This window comes from Monopterus albus, unplaced genomic scaffold (genome assembly GCF_001952655.1).
Source record: "Monopterus albus unplaced genomic scaffold, M_albus_1.0 scaffold372.1, whole genome shotgun sequence".
Classification (NCBI taxonomy): Eukaryota; Metazoa; Chordata; class Actinopteri; order Synbranchiformes; family Synbranchidae; genus Monopterus; species Monopterus albus.
The window spans coordinates 445,828-454,344 of NW_018128252.1; the positions used below are offsets into that span (position 1 = coordinate 445,828).

The 8,517-nt window shown below is 40.0% G+C and overlaps 1 protein-coding gene across 7 annotated transcripts in view; it reads right to left on the reverse strand.

Annotated features, from left to right (window-relative positions):
• LOC109951239 (multiple epidermal growth factor-like domains protein 11) overlaps positions 1–8,517 on the reverse strand; it is a 163,069-nt gene that overhangs the window by 153,606 nt on the left and 946 nt on the right. The window lies entirely within an intron of this gene.

Here is an 8,517-nt window from a genome sequence, read left to right on the forward strand (position 1 = left end):
TTCTTAAGTGCTGAGTTAAACTGTAGAGTTTAATTATAATTTTCTGCGGCTTTGTCACCATGAGCAACCTCTTTAACGTTACACAATCATCTTACCCATTTTAAATTAAAAAAATATTGATTAGTGTAGCTTTAATTTATCGAAACATTGGACCGAAATGAAAATATATGTAATGTGTAAAGCATGGGAGTTATAGCTCCTGGTAGCTCCATCTGCACAGCAGCCCAGAGCTGTGGTAGCTCCTCCTTTGAGGCGGTCCAGTCCCCTGTTCCTAGTGATAGACAGTAAGAGGAGTTAAACCAGAAGGCGGAGGGTTAGCGGTAATAATCCCTTGGGAGAGCTGGCACACATAAGAAGACATATCAGCACTATTTGTCAAAAGTCACACACAACCCCCACAGAGGACGGTCCACTTGTCATTGAGATAAACTGGCTAATAATTGATCGTCACAGAAACGAAAGGAGGATGCTGGGGTTATAGAAAACCCTCAAGTCATTTTGTGTGTACGTCCTGTGATGGAAAGCCATGCTAGATTGTGGGTTCCTTCAGTGCATAATAATGCCCATATCTCAAAATGTACTCTCCAGGAAGCTGCAGGCTTTTCAATTGTTTCTCAATTCCAATCTTGCCAAATGCATCTGCTGCCAAAGCACTTGGTAGTTCAGTGGTTTAAAGGTGTCTACAACAATATGACACTGGAGGACTTTGGTCACATTGATTAAAAAAAAAATAGTTGTTTGTTTTAAACAAGAACCTCAGCATGCTACTATATTGTCTACCATGTCAACAGATGCTGTAGATTTGTAAAGCTCCTTTCCTTTCCCCCTAAATACCCACAGAAACAAATCAATGTAACAGAAAGCAGATCTGACTTTTTTAGATGCATTCTTTATCAGTGCCAAGCCTAAAATAATGCTTCTACACATGCTGCCAGGTGGTTTTGTTAATGTTTGATGCATTGAGGTCATTTACAATAGTTACATTGCCTTCTTGATTTCATTTGCATTTAAAAGAATAACCCCTACAAACTAGACTTTCATATGAAAAGTCAGAATGAGCCGTTTTTCAAGTTATTTCATGTTTTTTTGTAACTTCAGATGCATCACAGACAGTACATGTACATGAACATAAAAATGTGGTTCGCAGCAGCTTTTACATTAAACACATGATCAATAAATAATGACACAGTCCAAACCATGACCACATTTTCTGAGAAGTAACACAAATGCAAGACGCATTACATTTATGGATGAGTTCAAATGTAATTTTCAAAAAACAAATTGCACAAATTACATCTTAACTTCAGGGAAAAAAGTTAATCCTCCCCTAAATCCGAGTAAACACTTCAGTGCTAACAGGGCTTTATCACTCGTCTCCTTATTAAACGCACACACGTGTCCGAATCCAACAGCATTTCAATCCTCTGAGGATTGTCAGTCATAATTAGTATGTTGTTGCAGCCCTGCTGCTAACATTAAAGCAAAAGAGAGCAATTTTTTTTTCCAAAGTTCTTCAGATATTTGCTTATGAATTCACATCAGAGCACATGAAAGCGTTTCCAATGCACAGCAGCACATGGCAATCAGCACTTTCCTTCATTAGCAGCCTGAAGGTCATCTGTAGCGTCTTAGCTCATACAAAAATGCTTCAGTAGATTGTCAGATGAAATAAGGTGCAGCAACAGCAGTCTTTAAGTTTAGGGCAGAAACTCATTATAGTAATGTTGCAAAACTGTCCATAAAACCAAAACAGATTAATGACTAAGGAGTTGCTTTTGTTTTCTGGCCACAGCAAATGCTGTTGAAGTCTTCATGAGTAAGTCACAAAGTGTCCCGACTGACCCTAATCCAAGGCAGGTCTATCAACCAGGTAGAGTGGGCGACCGCCCCGGGCTCTGGGCACAGGGGGGCCTTGAAGCAGCAGTTCTGAGCTGGTTCATGCATTTTTATCCAGTCTTATAGAGGAGGCCTGTGCCAAAATCTCAACCCTAACACCAGACAAAAATGACAATACAATCTTACAAAACCCGGCATTACTTTCAATGACAATGTTTTTTCAGACAACGTCTTACAATTCACACTGTATCATTTCAGTGCATGGTAACTGGTTAGGAAAAGACCAGGACCCTGATTCTGTCACTTTCTGCCTCATTACATGAAGAACACATTTGTTCCTGCAGTGGCACTGATGGGGCGTTCACAGTAAATCATGAAGTTCAATATTTTGTAAAGGTGTGCTGTAGAAATACTGATTGTTTTCTCAGACTCAGAAAAGATTTGGGTAACAAATGTGTGTCCACTCCTTTTCATCCACAGCATGTTAATCTTCTCGTGGCACTGTCTACATTTAAAATGTCTGAAAAGCTGTATTCTATTTTCAGTTTAACCAGTGAAATGATGTTGAAAGTTAACAGATTTAAAAAAGTAATTTTCATCCTCAAGAAAGACACACATGCAGTACTGGTGTAGCACCGAGTTTTGATTCAGCTGCTGCTTTATCAGAAGCTTCTCAAAGCAGAAAACAATGCCAGTGTTAGCAGCTGTCATGGTCAGTAACTAACCCTGCAGAGATTCTCTACACACTGTTGACAGTCAGAAAAGGAGGAGGATTGCTGTACAATGAGCAAGGCTTGCTGTGCTCTGCTGGACTAAGTATAATCTGCTATAATGCTTCCAGCTCTCAGGGTCTTCTATGAGGGAAGCTGTCAAAGCTTGTTAGCGTGAAGTAGACAACTTCATCTGAAGACCCATCCGGAGAAACTGAACGCTGAACAAGATGGAGACACTGTTCAGCCAGAGAGCACTTCTCTAATCTGACTTGTTTTATTTCACAGACAACTGCTCTCTACATGTCCAGGATACAGTCAAAATAAACAGCAACAGCAGAAATTACTCTTGCCTTGCTCAGCACCAGAGGCTACGCAGCGTCGCACGGTGATCCCTGCTATAATTTGGTTCCACTCGTCTCCCTCAGCTGGCAAGGTCATTACTTATTATGAGGAACATAATGATTTGAATTGTCCGTCTCCAGGCTGTCGTGTTTAATGAAAGCAGTGGGAAATGCCACAAAAATCTCACAAAAATTCGGAGCTGTCACTCTTTCTGCCTTTTTGGTCACCATGATTACTTACTGTTCAGATATGCAACTTGATTTATAGTCTGGGGAACCTGACAAGTCCCAAGGTTAGAAGGCTGTGTGAAACAACTAGAATAACATTTTTTTACAAGTTTGAAATGGCAGTAGTAGCCAATGTTGGAATTAAGTTAGATTAGAACATGCTTTGCTATAAATTAATTTATCGTTATACTGGGTCATCGTGTTAGATTGCCTTTTGCGAGGATATGGCATGTGGCTGCCTGTATATAAAACCTTGTCAGGGTTCTTGTCACGCTACTGTACAAGCCATGTCTTATTACAGTCCACATCATGCCAGGAGAGGACGAACACAAAAGTAACACTAAGAAAAGTTGGTGACTGTGCAGAAAACCACTCTGTAGAAAACACCTTTTCTGATTTGTTAAATAGAAATGTATTTGTAAAAGTCAACAAATGTGTATGTTTGGTGTGTTTGTGTCATCCTGTAAATAACATCTGTTCTTCTGCTCTCATTGGACGTATACTTGTAAAATATGTCCTTTTCTAATTTCTTCTTGTTTTAAAAACGTTTCTCTCCTGTGTATTTTTCCATCTACTGTAAAGCACATTCTTTTGCATGTTTTATATGGAAATAAAGTTTTATTACTTTTAGATATAAATGAAGGCTGAGGAAATTAACAGCACAAAGCAGCAGGTCTTTTCCAACACGGCAGCGCTAACCTTTAGGCAACTAAAATGAATCTGATCAGAAGTGAGAGAAAAAGGTTTCACACAGGCTCCACTAGTGATTTTGAGATGAGATTAGATTTACAGCTGCATGTTCCCCAAGGTCAGACTACAGCAAAGACTATGCAGCACTGCATTCATATTAATTTCATCTTCTCAGGATGCAATGAAAGTCTCAATCGCATCACCAGGTAACACTAACATGAGTGTATTATTTACTGAAATTAGGGTTGCAACTGTTATTTTCATTATCAATAATTCTGCAGATTATAATGCATTTACAATTAATTGATTAATCATTTGGTCTATGAACTGTCAGAAAACTGTGAAAAATTCATGCTACAATCTCCAAAATTCAGAAGTGACAGTTTCCAAAATGAGACTGTGTAATTTGCAAAGACTGATATCAGGTAAATGTAAACACTGGCCATTTTAAGTATTTAACATTCAACTAAAGCTGAAACTATTTGTCAATGAATAAATACTTTGATACGCACACAATGAATTGACAGCACTTTTGATAACTGACTAATTATTTAAGCCAGCCCTTTCTTTGTTTCATATCCTTAAATCAGAGGATGTATTGCTTTTCTTTGTCTTGCAGTGATGTTGCTGTCCAAATCAAGTGATTTAAAATCAATAGGCTGATAAATTCATTAGTAGGACAGTTGCAGCCTTCACCGGTGATGGTCAAACAACACATTCAACCACACAAGAGGTTCACGATGAAATCTGATTGAAGAGACAGTTACCTATGACTGCAACAAATTTAAAATATTATTATTAAAATATTCATTATCTGCATACTATTCTCCATGAACCATTTGTTCTATGAAATGTCAGACCAGTGAAAACCAGCCATTACAATTTCCCAGCTTGACATCTTCAGATATCTTGTTTTGTCTAGTTTAAAACCAAAGATATCCAATTTATTACTGCAGAAGGCAAAGATAACCAGCAAATTCTGTTATTTATGTTTGCATTCTGCTTTAAAAATGGCACTTGTCAAATTTGTTTCAGATTAATTTTCAGTAATTCTTTAAGCTCTATACCTTCACACCACAATGAGCAAAGCAGGGATCGTGGAACTTCCGATTACTGGAGCTCTCGCCACAAAGGGACTGAGACAAACAACATGCGACCCTAAGTGAGGCTCCTCTCCTAGAAAACCTCAACTTAATGTAACATCCCCCTGAGCAAACAAACAAACAACAACAAAAAAAACACATCCATCCACTTTCAAAGACTGTGTCAAATAGACCACAGCGACTTCCCGAACCCTTAGTGGCCAGTCCCATCATGCATTGCTCTGTAACTATTGCTCCATCTCTCTGTGCAGCAACCACATGCTGAAGCCCCCGTCTGCTTTGTGTGCAATGTGTTACTTATCCATTTGCCTCGAGGAGAACATTCATGATATTTTGTAATGGTCAGCTCCATCACCCCCCCTCCTGTTCCCTCCAAAGCACCCACCAGGCAGAACCACTTTAGTCTTTCATGTTGCTTTTCTTCCTTTTTCCTCCTCAGCTCTGCCTTTGTTGCAGGATGAATAAGATGCTGAGAGCCACTGGACTGCTGGCCTTAATGGTCTCTCCCTTTTACCTCCACCTTATGAGCCATTTGAATTTCATGACTGATGTTTTGCCATTGCCTCATCCTGAAAATGCAAGAACGGGGCTCAAACTTCCTGACAAAGTCTCTCCATAATTCATAACTCTCCCCTCACACACACACACACACACACACACACACACACACACACCCCTTCTCAGCCGGTTTTGTTTAGGAACCCCATAAATAACGCTCTAGATTTTGATCTCTATTTCTGACACGATAAACAAAACACGTGCACACAGACGAGCAGTTGGTCAAGAAAAGGAGAGACCAAGAAAACCTTTTAAAACAAGAACCTCCCAAAAGGTTGAATCACATTGCGACATACCCCTGCTTACACCGGGAAGCTTCATGCTATGAACTTTTCCCCGTCTTACGTGCAATAATGCAGCTTGAGGATTCCAAGCAAAACCTGCTATGCAAAGGCAGCTGGAACCCCAATATAACATGTCCTTGAGAAACAACAGCCAGCACTCTCCCATTTATCAACACTGATTATATGTATTGATCTGACAGAATATGGAGGATTCCCAGTTGAAAGGGTGCAGCAGACTGGAAACACAGCGGCGGAGGCTGCTGCTGCCACCGAGGACCTGTCCAGACTGAGATGGACAGACCAATTCAGACTTTCACACTGAGTAATCCATGCACCAGCAGCTGTGAGATGAGGTCAGTGTTTGGCAGCATTATGCCAGATATTTACTGCATTATCCAGTAAATGCACAGGAAGAACTTGGTGACCTATTCAATTTTCCTCATAAGAGGGTTTCTGTGTGAAATACATGTTAATGTTTGTGAGTTAAGGAACAGAAGACCTGAGTTTTTTTTTCTGCAACAGACAAACACAAAATCCCAGTATACAAATGTAAAATTTCCTTTCATGATAAAATAAGAAAAACATGAGACCCACTCTCTTTTACTGGCTGCATCAATCTGAAACACATTACAGCTTAGTTTAAAATCTTCATAAGACATTTGTGTATAAAACAGAACATTTTCTGTGCCCAGAATCGTTTATCTCTTGCAAATATTGCCTGACGTGCTCCAGGCAGCAATTTTTTCCCCCCTCCACAATGAGCATGAATATTAAAAGATTTTTGGAATGAAATAGGAATGGAAATGGAAAGTATCCTTTAATGTGTTGGTAAACTGACAAACAGTTCTTCCAGCCCTCTGCACAAACATCATTGAATTTCAGGGACAAAAAAAATGCCTCCACTAGCCCCACAAAAGCCCAGTGGGACAGCGCACCGCTTGCTCCAGTATTGCTCCTGTATTCTCTCCCACATCAGGTGTTTAACAGCTTTGTGGTTGCGGCCGACTGCTCAGTTTGTATGCATAGGATGGCAGCTGGCCTGGAGGAACTATTTTCTGCTGGCGACACACTTCAATACTCTGCCCTCAACAGCCAACAGCCTGTAATTCTTTAAACAGTGATTGGAATTATGTTTACCATTAGAAGGCTAAATCACAAGTGCAGGGGTGTGGAGGGAGCAATCATTAAGATGTGGCCCACAGAGCAGGCCAAGTGTTGTTTTCAGATGGGCTTGAAAATAAATTCACAATTAATGATCCCTACTGCTGCAGCCACAAATAATTAGCTGGAATACTGAAGGCTGCCCTAAGTATAATTAACTGGTGTTTGATATTTTTTTTAAAGAATGGCTTCAACCTGAAACGTGACAATACAAAAATTCAATGCTAGGTTGCTCAAAACAAGCATGAAATGTGTTTAAAACTATTTCAAACTTGCAATTTCACCTTGTGTTTTAGCTTTAGGAGCACTGATAATTGAGATCACATGAGTACATTTAACTAAAGCAGAAATATATTCACCTGAAAGACAACAGGGAGCATTTACATATCAAATTGTACTCTTCTTTCAGTCGAGCATCACTCCAACTCACTTCAAGTGCAAGCCATGAGCTCCAGTGAGGCTCAGGTCTATTCCTCAGAAAGGCTGCAGCCATCTGCCACTAGCTTCATTTACACTGCATTTCTCCCCGTAGTCTAAATGCAACTTTTTTTTGTTTTGCATTTCTTATAACCTCTTGTCTCGTCTTTCTGGAGCATCTCCTGCACACAGTTCTGGCAACTTAAATGATTCTTGAACTGAACTGTTAGCCCACCACCACCACATCAGCCACCCACACACCCCTAAAAGTAAAGCTCATTTAATTAAAGTAAGAGCTCAGGAGTCATCAAAAACTGCATTACTATTATTGCAAGAGCACATTTGTGACAGATGTCGCTATGACATATGGCACAGCATATTCTCCTAGCAGCACAGTATGCTGAGGAAAAGCACGAGACAGAAAATGAATAGCACTTTTGTCGAGCACTTGCCAGCTCTCTTCCTCTCTGTCAGGCTGCCTGCTGGCTTTGAGCTACAATGCTCAAGGCATTGAATACAAATATTCTGAATATTCAATTTACTTGAACTATCTTTGAAGACAAATGACCTGAACCCTCTGCACACTCCTTGAACGTACGAGAAATCAGCACTACAAAGTCTTGTAGACCAACCGCAGGCTTACAGTACACTTGCCTTGCTCAACATCACCATCTAGTGCTGACAATGTCCAACTCCCTGTGTGAAATCTGTCTGCTGTGATGCCTCTGGGGAATGGATAGAAATACTACAACAGCAAAGATCATCCTGACCCATCTAATTAACACCAAAAACCTTTTGATTACTGCAGTGTCCACACTGGAGAGCTGGCTCGATACACGCCAGAGGTTTTCAGGCCTCAGCTCCCAAAGTAGCTCACATGAGACAAACTTTTCAGGCAAGCCAGCCTCACACACACACAGCACTAACAGATATAATATTAATAAATAATAACCAGAACTGAAAGAACCTGCCAAACAATGAGCTCCTGTAATGTTAGAATGGTGGTTTCTTCTTAACAGAAAACGGTTTACTTTTCTCGATTTAAACTAATTTCAAATTTGCCATTTTATCTCAAAACGGAAGCAATTATGTAGATGGATTTTTAAGACATGCAGAATATTTGAGGTAAAAGATAGACAGATAGTCCCTACACTACAAGGATTTATCATTTGGTGCAAATCAACCA